Raw genomic sequence first — 15,965 nt, forward strand, 5'->3', positions numbered from 1 at the left:
GAATTCCAATGGAGTCTGTGTCAGCACGCCCACACCAGGCCACAACAATGGCCACCGCCAATGTCCCAGTCCCTGGAGAGGTCTCACCTCTCACCGAGATGCACTCAGGGCCTATTAGGTGAATCTCTTTTCACCAAAGCACTGTGCACCTTTCCTTCTGGTGATTTTAGGTTGCTTTCTGAAACGGGTGAGTTTGCTCGCAGGCCCTTTAAGAGCCGGTTTTAATGTCTTTGTGAACAAGCTTTTCTGGGGGTACTCCTCAATGTTTTAGTAGCAGCAAAGTCAGATATTATGCCACTCATCTCGATTGTGCTGGGCCCACAAAATGCCCACAGCGGGGGCGCTCCTGGCTCAGGGCCCTGCACCTCCAGGGAGGGCTGCAGACCTGTGGGCTGCTCTCAGGTGGCCGTGAGGCGCCGCGGCTTGTGAAGGCGGTTTTTTTCTCTCCAGAAGGGAGTTTCTGCCTCTTCTACCTCAGTTAGGATTGTCCGTTGTTGCAGGAGTTCCTCTTATCCAGTTTTCAGTTCTGTCTCAGGGGTAGTTTTTCCACGAGTAGTTGTAAATTGGTTGTGTCTGCAGGAGGAGGTGAGTTCCGAGTCTGCTTACGCCGCCATCTTGACTCCCCCCCCAACCTACTGTATTTCTGATCACAGTAAACTGCACCATTATCCATCCACCCAATTATTCACATCAGAAGCTTTTGTCTGATTAGTTAGATTGCTCCTTTGCTTCTCACATAAGATCTTAAAATATATCTCTTAAATATCTCCCTGCATTGACTACTCTTCCCTTACAGTCTTCTCTACCTTGCTAATTCATACTCATTTTTCAACAGTAATCAGGACTTTGTCTTTACCAGGAAATCTTTCCTACTCCATAAGCTGTTTCTGAACAGAAGTGCATTAAGCAAAGCCTGAAGTATTAAAATAAAGTAACTGAGTCCATCTCTGGCCAACTGACTGCACATTTCTCATTCATACTAGGAAAGCAACTGAAAGCCTCTGAGTTATTTAAGACTAATTCCCATTTAAGTTCTGGTAGTTGTCTCAGAGAGCTTGTTAACTGGCCATACCATCTGGCCTTGTTTTCATTATCAAGAGTAACCAAGCATAACAGCCATGAAACTGAAATGGGAGAAATATTCACGTGAGCCCCCAATTCAACATTATTTGCATACTAGGAGAACCGCCAGCTATTCTTGAATAGCTCCAGAGAGGCACAGCAGATCTTAGGAAAACTGAGAAAGAGTGGAATTTGTCTTCTACACACATCTACTTTTATTTCTCCTTCCTTGCAGTTTCATGGTGCTACTGTCATGCTTGCGTTTTCCAGGTTATAAATAATTGGAGTCCCCTTGCCCCATATCCCTAATATTATATCTGTTACTATGTTTTTCGTTAAAGTTAGCTAAGCTAAAGGAAGCTGATGTTAAACGTGCTTGTATAAAACTGAAGCCCATTTGAATATTGATAGAATTTGGTACTGGGGCAATGTATACGATGAATCTGTTAAATCCTTGGCTTATAAATATTAAATATAATATTAATGATTGAATTCAGAGATTCTCTGCTTTTTAATTTTTGTGATTTTTATGCTGTTTTTATTAAAACTCTAACTTTTAATAAGTTTAAGAAATGTAGAAACCATTTTAACTAGATTAGAAAGAGGTGAAGTGATAGCCTTTATGCATGTAAAAAAAATAGTAAGAGGGTAATTACCTTTACTGATAGGGGCAAACTAGGTAATTAAGACTACTCTTCCCACTAAAGTGTATGTTCTAGTGTTCTAGAGAACAACTAGAAAACCTGCATAAAATATGTTGCACTAAATTTACTTGAAGTGATCAGGATCCTAACAAAGTAGTAAAGAATTACTGGATGAGAAGACAGAAATGCAGAGAATTGAATTTTGATAGAAATGAAGCATCCCTTGGGGCTGCTTTGGCCCAGGGATCTTTGGTCAACCCAGAAGTGGTAGCAGGGAAGATGAGCAACACTACTGAAAGAATTTTGGGGATATGGGACAAAAGTTACACTCCAGAGCCCACCAATGGTGGGGACCCTTACCAACCCACAATGCTTTTAGATTAGGGCTCAAAAGATTGCATTCTAGGAGTTAGGGTTATCTGGGAATGAATCAGCTTTTGCAGAGACTGCAGAATAACTTTAAGGCAGCTAAGAGATTCTGAAAAATCCAAATCCTAGCACTTAGTACATTTATATTTAATGTAACTGCTATTTGAATTTATAGCTAGTATCAATAGTATTTGAGTTGAAACCTATAATCTTGCTACTTGGTTTCTATATATTCTGCCTCTTTCTTGTTCCTTTTTCTACTTTTGTGACTTCTTTAACCATCTTCCCATTTATCTGCCTCTAACTTAAATTTTGTCTTGATTGGAGTTTGAGTTTCTTGAATTTATGAATTGAAGTCTTTCATCAGTTTCGGGAAATTCTTAGCTGTTACCTCTTCAAATATTCCTTCTTTCACATTTTTTCTCTCTCTTTTTTTCCTTCTCAGACTTTAGTTAATGGTATTTTAGACATTCTAGAAAAATACAACTTACTTAAACTGATACAAAAGGAAATGGTAAATCTGGATATTCTTCTAATTAAAAGTAAATTCAATCTATAATTAAAGATTTATTATATAGTTAATAATTAAGATACTATCATAGTGTCACAACGATAGAAAAATAAAACAAGGAAGCCAGAAACATACCTGTGCGCATATGGACATTCAACTTATGACAAAAGTAGCACTGGAGAGTGGTGGGGAAATTATGTTGATTTCAAAATATAATGTTGTGAAAATTGGATGTCCATATGTGAAAATAATGAAACGTATTTCAACATCATGCCCCAAACAAAAATCAATTACTAATCGATTGCAAATCTAAATGAGAAAGTAAAAACATTTTCACAAGATGAGAAAATATGAACTCAGGATATGAAAAATTTTAAACAGAACCAAAACACTAGCTAGGAAGAAGACTAATATCTCTAATTCAATTGTAATGAAGACCTTATGTTACTCTAAATTCATCAATAAGAGGATGAAAATTCAAACCACTAAGTATGAGAAAACATTTGCTGTGCATGTGTACACACAGAGCACTCACTTTTTATTGAAAAGAATATGTAACATTAAGTGTCTAGAATAGTAAAAATCTGTATTAAAATAACATTTTTGTATTTCACCCTCCATGTGCATTAATATCTCTACATTGTACTATGGGATACATGCAATTTTGGATTATTTTAGCATAAATATGTTTCAATTTTCTACATTCTCTATTTTTAGAGTCTTCATAGATATAAATAATGTATTATTTATGCATAACAAAAGCCAGAGCTAATGTATATTAGTGTTTTAAAGAGAAGGAACTTTTACTGGTGCAAAAGTATGGCATAAATGAATAACACATGGAAAATATTTAATAAATTAGTTTTCACCATTTTATATATTTTATGGTTTCCATTATAAGAACTGAATAGATTAAAACAAATCAAGAGAAAAACTTTCAGATTTAAAACTTTGTGATAATCTTTAGTGATATTAAAATTTGAGTTAAAGCCTTAATGTTTAAATTAAATTTGCCCCATCTTAGAAGGTAGAAGAGTAAGTCCATAATCATAAAATAACATAAACATTAAAAATATATGAATATACATAATGAAAAATATTTTTTAACTGCAAGATTAAAACTTCATTTGTTAATTTAAAATTCCAGAAGAACATGAACATAAATCCCATACCATTGAAGCTGTAACTTGATTCTTGTTTGAAATTCATCATGGAATACTACTGTAATTAATCTCAATAAAAATATTTAAGCCTCAAAGTTATTAGATACAATGTAAGATTATGGTCAGGGGAAGTAGACTCTATTCCATATTCTGCCACTTACAAGTTTTGTGACCTTGGATACACTTAACTTCTCTGTGTCTAAGTATCCTTTATTATACTATAATGACACATGTGACAAAAGTTACACTTTTTATTTATATTACTTTTTATATATTTATATACATGATTTATGTACGTGTACATGTACAGAAATATGTAAATATATAAATGGTAAGACATTCCTCTACCTAAAGTTGTTTTTTCAAATTTTATATTTATTGCTTTGCCATCCGCATAAACTTTATCTCAGCAATAATATATTCTTTTTTCAGCAATAATATTCTACACAGCAAAAAAAAAAAAAATGTTTCCAGTACAAAATGTATAGTTCGATTTTAATAATAAATGGTTACTGATAACCACCTACTTATCAGATACTTTGTTAGGTTCTGCTTTCTGAAGGCAAGAATATATGAACAATTATATTTTTTCTATTAAAAAATAGAAAATTTTTTAATATAAAAAATATACAGTCTAGATGAGTGCCAATATTAACACACACATAAATCACCAGATGATGTGGTTAAAATGCAGACTCTGATTCTATAAGGTTCAGGACCCAGGATTCTGCATCTATAACAAATTCCCAGATGACACTCATGCTACTAGTGCACAGATCATGCTTTGACAGCAAGGGTCAGCCTCCTTTACTGACTTCTGTTTAAAAGTTCCCCAGACTTTTTTCTCTTCAATTGCTTACTCCCTTTGGTGTGTGGCATTCTGTACTTCTTCCCAGGTTGATTCACTTTTTCCTAGTTTTATTCTTCTTGAAGTATAATCTACATATTAAAAGATACCCTGATGCTCTCTTGTTTATAACTGATTTTTTTCAGCCAATTGTGCCATCAGTTACTGAAAACAGTTGTGATGTGAAAGTTTTCCATCCTTATAAAAAATATCCCCTTTCTTTTTATAGATCTCTATTCTGTAAGGGAAAGACTCAGTTGGGATCAAACAAACTAGATGCCAGAAGCACAGATATTAGACTCCAGTCCAAATGAGCTCAGGGGCTGCAGACCACACAGGCGAAAAGAAAATGAGGTGGAAACAGAAGAGAAATGCATTTGCTAAGGAGTCCTGGAGTTTAAATTTAGCCAGCCCACAAGGGAATTTAATTTTGCAGATCTAGAAGCTGGCAGACATGCCTAGGGTAAAAATTAACTGTCATATCCTGGTGCCTATCTATCTTTATATATGCTACATAGCGTTTTAACCTCATCACACTAATTTAGCAAAGTACTGAGTAGTAGAAGCTCCTTGTGTCTTTCTTTTCCAGGTATCACCCTAGGCCTAGTTTAGGATGAATGAAATGCCAGATAGCCTCCAGATCCTGCTCGTGGGTAAGATTCCCAGAAAAATCACTGAACAAGCAGTTTCAGCAGTTCTTAACTTCCTGAACTGGCCTCCCACTGCTTCCAGCCTTATCACGGCTACTTGTTTCTGTCACACTAACATATAGGAGTGTGTGTATGTGTGTGTGTGTTGGAAGTTGTTAACTTGTCTTTTTAGTCGATAGGTCTTCATTTCAAGAGTAGCCAAATCCAAACTGGAGGTAGAAATTGATGAATATAATGCAGAGGTCAAGATATTGAGCTTAATACCATGACTGAGTGGGATTTGGGGGTTGTCTTTCTCGGAGTAGGGGGAGATGTATTCTGTTTGTGGGACAGAGAGTGAACCAACTGAACCAACATTTAATAACCAGAATGGTGGTCTTTGGTAGTCACTATGCTGTTTACCAAATATCTCCAGTTTACTTCTTTCCAGGCATATCACAGAAGGTACATCAGTTCCTGTGGAAGTTATAGGTGGCCACGGGATTTGCTATGGACAACCAAGTATGATCAGAAATGATGTATATCAGTTTGGGGAAGAAGCTCTGATGATCACAGAAGCTGCTACCTTCTGAGTAACTACATTGGGCAGAGCCATCTCTGATCCATGCTGAACATGTAATGTAAGCAAGAAAAAAATTTTATTGGGTTAAGCCATTATTATTAGGGATTATTTGTTATTGCAGCATAACCTAATGTATCTACTCTGACTAATGTAGACTTCAATTGGCTCGATCTGTCCTCCTACTCTTATCTGACTCTTTCTTCTCTCATCTCTCCCCTAACTCCCTCAACCTCCTGTGCTTGTTTCAGTCTGTACCTCACAAATTGTGATGGGCGAGTAGCCTTTTTCAGAGTCCCACAATAGTCAACACATAAGTAGCCGCCAATGTCTACTCTTAAGGTCAACCCTGGTAGATGCCATACTCAAATAGAATTCATGCTGACAATGTAAATTATCTCTATATCATCTGGAAATGACTCACATTAGCTAATGACTGGCCTTCCAAGTACTGGCCATATGTTTTTGTTGTAAATACTATTAACTGATGGACTGCAGCCATTATCTAAATTAGCAGATATTTAAGCCTGGATGAGCAGTATGAAAATCCTTGACAGTTGGCAGCATGTTTAGATTCTGTTGTCTTTAGCTGCAGGGAAGGTGAACTGCAAGAGGTTCAGTGGCTTGTCTTTCTTTGATCTGTGTGGAATATACATTTGTTTGCAGAAATCCCTTTAGTGAACCACATGTATTAGTCACAATAAAAACAACTTGAAAATAATTATAATTTCTCACCAGAGTTACCAAGTATTAGTTTGATTTTTAAGTTTATTTGTTAAGTAATATATCAGGACACAAAATAGGCAATGACATTTGGGATGTTTATATTTTAAAAATGAGTTGAGTTTTGAGAATATAGATATGGAGCCCTGCAAATCAGTAAGTAAAAGATAAATACAAATGGCAAAGAACTAAAATAAACAGTCATGATAAGATGAAATCTAAATGTCTAGCAAAAAAATGAAAAATGTTTAACCTTATAATTAATCAGTGAAAGGAAAATTAAAACCACAGAGAGATATCAATAAATACCACAAGACTGGCAAAAAAAAAAAAAGAAAAAGTCTGAAAGAATTGGCAAAACAGATATGGAAAATTGAACCTCATATTTTCCTAGTAGAATATAAACTCAATAAGATACCAATTTGGCAATATTTAATAAACCTCAATATGATCCACCATATGACCCATACATTTCACCTCTGATAGTATCTTCTGGGGAATCTACCACATATCCTCACAAAGAGCATATAAGAGAATATTCATTGCAACATTTCTTTGGAATAGCAAAAAAATGGAAACTTCTAAATATCTACCTGTGGGGAATGAATGAATGGATTATATTATATTCATTCAGTGAAACACTATAGAACTATTAATATAAATGAACTAGATCTATAGAATAAATGTGGATATATATTGGACACATAATGTTTCATGAAAAAATAAATCAAAGATGGATACCACTCATGTAATTTAAACAATTCCAAATAATCATGTATTTTTATGTAAATATATTTGCATAGCCAGAGTAAAACACTTGATCAGAAAGGATATACACCAACTCAAGAAAAGGTTTTATCTGGGATGGAGGAAGGGGTATTAGGAGTGATATAAGTGAGATTTCAACTATAACTGTAATATTTTATTACTGAAAAGTTTTAAGAAACAGAGCAAAAAAATAAGGGAAAAACAGCAAAATAGTCACTAAAAATTCAAAAATACATCAAGTCAAAACAAAGTGAAAAATCATAGATAATATTGGTTAAAATTTTATTGTATTTTACATTTTTCTATAGCTGAGAATATTTTAAGCTAATTAAATTCATACTGTTTACGAATGTCTCCTGCTTTAAATTTTTACATTTTATATAGATTTTCCCATTGCATTGTGTAGACTTTGCATCACTTTTAAATAACCATAGTCTATTCTACTGAACACCTGTGCCATGATTAACTTACTGATACATTTCGATTATTTTGGTGCAATAACTGTGATAGTTACGTTTGTATATAAAACTTTAAAATAACAATAATAATAGTAACCATTTATTAAATGATTTACTGTGTAACAAGTACTTTAGTAAGTACTTTAAATACAGTATCCCATTTAATCTTCACCAAATCCCTTTAAGAGATGATTATCCCTTTAAGAGATGATTATCCCAACTATAAAATGAGACAATTTGTAACTTGGCTAAGAGCCCCAGCTTGTGAGGGCCAGAACCAGCATTCAATCCTCAATCTACCTATCTGTCATTGACCCTTGTGCAATCTTAGTACTGGGTCTACAGTCCCACTACATGATGTTTTTGGTATTATAGTCAGGCTTGTTTCTTTTGAAAGATTGATGTGGCAGAGACAGTTCTTCTTGTTTCTGAGCACATAGCTAGACTAGGTTCCCAGTCTCTCTTAGTTTGGTGTATGATGAGTTTTCACCAGTGGAATGTGAGGGGAGGTGATGTCTGTCACTTCTGGACTAAAGCTTTAAGTGAATATATCTTCCCCTGCTCTCTTTTCTTTTCTGTTTGCCAGATGCAGATGACGATGACACAGGGGAAGGCAACGCTTTAGAAGGAAGAAGCCTCATCTCCAAATCACTGTGTTGAGGAAAGTCACCCAACTAAGGCTGTCACATGAGTGAGAAATAAATTTCTATTGTGTTTAGCCAATTTACATGTTTGCACCATCAGTTACAGCACCTTAACCTACACTGACTTACACAATAGAATTCATAGATCAGAGATTATGAATATTTTCAAGGTTCTTGTTACATGATGTGAAGTTGCTTTTTAAAAAGATTATATTAATTTAAATACTCACCAGAAATGTATGAGGGACTGTCTTATTCCATCTACCAACATATTTAAAAATATTTTTATTTTTGATGTGGTATTATTCTTTGAATACATCTTTGTAGTATTTTGTAGAATAGCAATACCTGTGGTGTCCCAGCACTGGTGGGAGGGGGGCACAGCTTAAGGCTGTAAGCTGAGGTGCATGTGAGCTATTGTAGTAGTTTGGTCAAGGGAGAATGAGATTCATATGGAAGGAAGATGTGACAGGCCAAGTGACATGACCCTATGAATGTTGTGATATGAAGAACTATGAAAACTTATTTGGTGAAACTCTGAGTGTAGGGGGAGAGAAATAGAGAATGAATTGGTTAAAAGGATGCTATCAAGAGTGTAGACCTGGGGTAGAAGAGACCCCAGAACATGCATACAGAAATGGGCTGCTTGGTTAAAACAACCAGACCTGAGCAAGAAGCAGAGATGGACAGGTTAAAGATTTCAAGGGGCAGAGCCATTAGGGCTCTTTATCCCAAAGGTTACAGGATTGTCTGCTAGGAGTTTGACAAGTTTGATGCTGTAGGATGTTCAGTCTCAAAAACCCTTTCCTGGGATCTAGGGGTTGCAGAAGCAGCTTTAACTAGGTTGGGTATTAGGGATACAGGAGTCTAGCAAGCTGTTCTAGAAGGATCTGTCTTAAAAATTAAAAAAGATAAGGAGTATCTAGCTTGTTTACTGCTTATTGCCAACTCAAACATGGTGTTTCTTTGATGGATTGGTTAAAAGTCCATTCATTCAGCAAATACCTCAACTGCATACAGTTTATACAGCACACTTTTCTCACACTACGCTAAAAGCCTTGCACTTAAAGTCATTGTGTATGTATAAGATAATAAAGTACACAATAGAACAAGGAGTCCTGCCAAAGATGAGAAAGAGGGGAAATTCCATAACCTAGGAGTACTGCCTTTAAAGGAGAAACCTCTTTTGATTTGACTCCTATCTTGGCACACTCAGTCTGAAGAATTCTTCTGTAGGAATTATTTTTTCATTTACTTACAGTGTAGCTAGTTTTTAAGGTTACAAACTTCCTGGGTTCAAATCCAGACACTGCCACTTAATGACCAATTGATCTTGGATAAGTTGTATAACCTCTCTCTGCCTCAATTTCCTCACCAGTAAATGGAGATAATCACAATACTTATCTCAATGTCTGTATGATTAAGTGAGTTATACATGTAAAATACTGTAGTGGGCTGAATCACGGTTCTCGAAGATATCTGGTCCTAATCCTTGGAATCCGTAAATGTTACTGTATATGGTAAAAAGTTTCTTTACAGACGTGATTAAGTTAAGGATCTTGAGATGGGGAAATTGTCCATTTGGACCCTAAATGCAATTATATGTACCCATATAAGAAGGAGGTAGAGGGAGATTTGACCCCAGACGGACATAGAAGAAGGTGATATGAGGAAGGAGGCAGAGATTGGAGTGATATAACCACAACCAAGGAATGCCAACAGCCACCAGAAGCTGGAAGAAGCAAGGAATAGATTCTCTTCTAGACTCTCCAGAGGGAGCACAGCCCTACTGACATCTTAATTTCGGCCTGGTGATACTAATCTCGGACTTCTGGCCTCTAGAATGTGAGAGAATAAACTTCTGTTGTTTCCAGTCACCTAGAGTGTGGTAATTTTTTACAGCAGCCACAGGAAACTAACACAAATACTTAGACCCAAGCTGTAACATACTAAGCACTATAAAAGTGTTTGCTATTAGTATGCCAGGAAAATGGCCAGAAGTTCACACTCTGAAGTACTGAGAACCGGACAGCTCAAGGACCATTAACTGTGTATTTTCAAGGAATTTGTCTCTTTGAGTACAGAAGGGGTTTCCAGGTAGAAGCTTCTTCGGATGAGGGAAGTGAAAAGAACATGCCATTTGGCAGTCCACCTTCCACTAGCAGACCTTTTAATCAGATGCAACGAGGGAGGGGGACCAGTGCCTCCTCAGCGGGAGGCAGTGGCCACACTCCAAAGCCTTTACCTTCTGCTTAATTAAGATGTCCTATTTATAGTCCAGGCAGCAAAATCATCTGGGAGGGTACATGATGTATTTGTCAAAGCCTTGAACACAGTGGCCCTGAACAGTATCTGGAGCTAAAATTTGCTTCCCAAAGAATGATAAGAAACCCATACAAGAGAAAGTGGTCTACTATCGTGATTAAGAGCCTTTGGAGTCAGATAAACTGACCCCTACTAAGTCCCAAATCTGCACTTACAACTTACATGACCCCAAGTAGCCATTTCACCTCTCTGGGCCTCAGTTTTCTTTGTAAATTGGGGAGGGGGGGGGGCGCGGTGATGGGGAGACAACATTGCCTCATTGGATTATTGTATGAATCAAATTAAACAATACATGTAAGGTGCTTAGTCTTGGACCTGGTGAGTAGTAAATATTCAATGAAGAGTGTCCAAAAAACATGAGGCTAAAGCACTAATTCATTCAGAAACATGGAGGATTAAGTAGACAATTGATTTAGATAAGGCTAAGAGAAAGTAAAAATAGTGTGCACAAAAAGTCCCATTAGGTTTTTCTTTTGTTTTTAGCCCCAAATATTGTTTTCTTTATTTTCTAAAGCATAAAAGTCCAGTAGCACAATGTTTAGGGGTAGCAAATTAGGACTGGAGAGGTTGTTCCTGAAAAGAAAAGAAAGAGGAGATAGTCCAATTTTTTAATAAACTTAAATTGGGGAAAAATCCTGCCTATGAAAGTAGATTTTGGCATCAAAGCAATAATATAGAAATCCTATTTTTGCCAAGTTTTAGCTCCAGAAAGGAGGTTATGAGAAATCTCTGAACTTCTTCATAGCTAGATTTTAAATTTTAATGGAAGAGACAGAATTGACAATATAAAATGGCCACAGAGGCCACGTAGAAAAGCCAGAAATGTATTACCTGAGTGGAGAAAGCACGAGGCCTCGCCATCTGCTTCAGTCACAATGCTCACGTGTTGAAAAACATCCCAAGATTGTGAGTAGGGTAATGGAGTGGAAACTTGGTGACTGCCATTGGCTGCCTTCACTAAGCAAAGCCAAAGATGGAAGGCTGAATCAGGCCAAACTTGTGACAGTTTACAGCCCTTCTTCTTTGTTGTCCACCTGGAAGCCATTCCCTTCTTCTTCCTTAGTACCAAAATACCTACTTTTAAGTCTAAGTGTGGGCATGTGACTCACTTCTGGCCAATGACATGTCAGAAGAAGTTGGCTCAGGGATTTCTGGAAAAGATATTTTTTTCTTCAATAATGGCAAGGGAAGCAGAGAATTTCTCTCCTTGTGTTGCCCTTGCTTGTAACCACTGAATACAGTTGTGATGCTTGGAACGGCAGCACCTATCATGGGACCACGAGAAGAAGGGTGAGAGAATTAGAGAGATGCCAACCTTAAACTATGACACTGTTGAGCGGCTGACCCCACTGCAGCCACCACCCTCCTCTGGACTTCTAGTTACATGCAAAATGTAAACTATTTGTCAGGTATTCTGTTTCTTGCAAGTAAAAATATTTGCAATTGATACAATATGTGGAAATAAATTCAGATTATCAATAATTTGTGTTAAGGGACCTTGGAGCATGTAAGTATATTACAACATCTTTGGAGACAGAGTGGGAGATGACTTCAAACTACTCAATTGGAAAATAAAAAGAATAAGGAGAAAGACAAATTCGTTAAATTTAGATACTCATTGATTTGTTCAAGTACTTATTGAGGTTGTATTATTTGACAGGCACTGTGCTACTGGGAATACTATGATGAAACAGGCTGACCGTCTCTGCCTTCATGTAGTGTGTAGACTTCATAAATAAACTTATGGAAAAGATGAATACTGAATGATAAGTGCTATGAAAAAAATAAAGACAATAATACGATAAGAGTGAGGGTGTTGGATTGAAAGAATCTACCATAGACAGACTCGAAGGTTGAGAAAGAACCCAGCATGGGAAAATCTTGGGAAATAACCTTACAAGCAGAGGAAGTGCAAAGCATTGAGGCAGGAAAATTCTGAGCGAATTCAATGTAGCTAGAGCAGTGTGAGTTAAGGATAGAAAGATAGGAGAGGAGAGCAGAGAGGCCGAGCAGAAGTCAGACTATGTAAGGACTAGCAGAGCAAGGTAAGGAAATGGGTTTCATTTCATTTTAAATATAGTTGGAAGCTAATGAGGAGTTTTAAGCGGAGAAGTAGATTCTCATTTATGTTTTTAACAGCTCACTCTGTCAGCTGTGTCGAGCACAGACTAAAGGGCAAGAGTCGAATCAGGAAAACCACTTGGCAGTAATACAGGTGAGAGCTGATGTGCTTCGACTAGGATGGTTGCAGCTTGAGAATAACTGGTTGGTAGAAGCAATGGACTCTGCTTATTAAATGAATGTTGTGGTGCTGGAGAGGCATAAGTCAAGAATGATTTACAGGTTTCTAGCTTGATCACTGGTAGGTGATCCCACTTTCTAAGATAATGCCACTTTCCAAGACAGAGGAAGAATTTGAAGAAAAATGTGTACAGGATGAAAATTAAGAGTTCTGTTTTGACCATGCTATGTTCGAGAAGTCCTGGAGACATAAGGTGAGGGGTCAAGTAGGCAGTTTAACATAGGATTCTGAAGTTCACGGAGGAGTCAGCACTGGTGATATAAATTTGGTTGTTATAACACATAGATGGCATGTAAATTATGGGACTAGATCATATCATTTAGGGAAACTGTGCAGAAAGAGGAAAAGAGGACTCAGAACTGAGGCCTGGGGTGTGCTGACATTTAAAAGTCAGACAATGGAAGAATAAGTTTTAAAAAACAAAAGGCTGGGGAAAGCCAGAACGAAAATCAGGGGACTATAAAGTAATGGCAGGTACAACCTAAAAATATTTCAAAAAGCAAAGAGTGATCAGATGTGTTGAATATGTTTGAAAAGTCTAGTAAGTTCAGAGCACAGACATGGTCCTTAGCCATAGGCATGGTCATGAGATTCGGCAATAAGATCACTGGTGACCTTGACAAGAGCAGTTTTAGTGGACTGAGGAAGGCAGAAGCCATAGTGCAGTGAGTTAGGGAGCAAATGGAAAGAGAAGTGGAGTCACCTTTTCCAAGAAGTTTTTCTATGGAGAGCAGAGAAATGGGTTTATATTTGGGAGAGAAGAGGAGGAAAAGAGTTAATTTATTATCTCCTCACTTAAAAAAAATCATGTCTGATGAGAAAGATCCACTAAAGAGGGAGAAATTGTTCAAGTAGAATAGGAGTGGGGATAACAGCAGAACAGAGGTTGCTGAGGGATGGAGGATCCAGAGCCCAAGTGTAGCCTTTGGTAGGAGCAAGGATGCTTCCTTCAACTTTTCAGGAGGGAAGATGTGGATGCTAAATGCTGTGCTGACCTGAAAAGCTCAATTAACTTTTGTCAAAGAATGGCAAATCACAAAACCGCATTTCCCAAGGATGACATGCCCCCCTGCAGCAAAGCAGTGATGACAACCAAGGATGTGATTAAGGATTCCAGACCAGCCATGACTGAACTTGGGGAAATCAAAGCCAGGCAAATTGTGGGTAGTGAGATGTTGCTAAACTATCTTAGGTTGTGTGATTTCAAGCTCTTAAGATAAATTTTGGAGACAACGGGAGTTCTGGGTTTGAGAAAGAGTTTATAATTTTGCTTCTTCCTTTCCACTCCAGGAGTCCCATTATTGAAAAATGAACCAGACTCAGCACTGGATAGGAACTTCCTGATGAGATACACAGACATTCTGAAATACAAAATATAATAAATTATAAACACCTTTTTATCTTCAAAAGAAGGTCATGGCAAGGTGAATGTATTAAAATAGAAATGTGGCTCTGAAACTATGTTCTGTGAAAAGAAAATAAGAAAAGAGAGTTAGGAATACCAGACCAGGCCAAAATTATGACTGCCTTTAATACAATAATATATATCTAAATTATACCAACAAATAAGGGTAATAGACATTTAGGAATAGTGTACAAAGTTATACATACCAAAAAAGAAAATATACTTAGACAATTCCCTCATTTTATTATTCCAAAGTTATTAACCTGCCTGTATGTTTACCCAAATTCTCTGCTTTCCATTCTCAATAGAACAAGCGTCCCTGATCCTACAAGAAGCCCAAACCCCCGTCTGTGTTCTGGATTCCATCCTTTTTAAAAACTGTACTCTTTCAATTATCCTCTCCCACGGCACCATAAATCTCTCCCTTTTTCCTGGTTAATTCTCGCTAGTGTAGAAGGATAACCTAATGCTTCTAGCATTTCCTATCTTTAAAGAAATTCTTCTAAACCCCTGTCCCTCTTAATCTAAAGAACTGATGGGGCCGGCCCTGTGGCTTAGCGGTTAAGTGCGTGCGCTCCGCTACTGGCAGCCAGGGTTCGGATCCTGGGCGCGCACTGATGCACCACTTCTCTGGCCATGCTGAGGCTGCGTCCCACATACAGCAACTAGTATGATGTGCAACTATGACATACAACTATCTACTGGGGCTTTGGGGAGAAAAAGGGAAAAGAAGGAGGAGGATGGGCAATAGATGTTAGCTCAGAGCCGATCTTCCTCAGCAAAAAGAGGAGGAGTGGCATGGATGTTAGCTCAGGGCTGATCTTCCTCACAAAAAAAAAAAAAAAAAGCACTGATGGACTCATTTCTCACTACCAATTTTCTCTTTGAACTCAGTAAAACCAGACTTTTATCCCCTACATTTCACTGGAACTGCCCTTGTCAAAGTCAGGATAAGCCTTTATGTCACCATACCCTCTATGCTCATTCTCATCATACTTAATCTCTCAGCAGTATTTGACATAGCTGGCCATTCTTTCTTTCTATTAGGTTGAACTATATGAAATTTCTGGTTTTGTAGGTCTAAAGTGATTTTGGCAATTTCATTTGGCTCAATATAATAGTAATATTTTTTTTGTTGTTAACTTCCACAATTCCAGTGTCCAAGGTCTTTTCCCTATCTCAATATCTATTCCTTATCAATCTCCTTCCTACCTTTACCTCCTTTGCTCAACCTTAACTCTTTGTCATAGGCCTATTTTCTAGTCTAGCTATGGTCTCCCTCCAGGAGATCTCATCTATTCCCATTGTTTCAATGCCTTCTTTGTGCTGATGTCTTATACATATAACGTGAGCTTCCTCTCCTACGAGGTCCAGAGATATTTATACATATATGCAACTATCTACTCACCATCTACTTTTGAAACCTAATAAGCATATCAAACTTAACATGGCCAAAATAGAATTCTTGGTTTTAACCCCTGACATGCTCCTCTCTTAGTCGTCTTCATCTCAGTAATGGCACCACGGCATTGCCA

This window comes from Diceros bicornis, chromosome 1 (genome assembly GCF_020826845.1).
Source record: "Diceros bicornis minor isolate mBicDic1 chromosome 1, mDicBic1.mat.cur, whole genome shotgun sequence".
Classification (NCBI taxonomy): domain Eukaryota; kingdom Metazoa; phylum Chordata; class Mammalia; order Perissodactyla; family Rhinocerotidae; genus Diceros; species Diceros bicornis.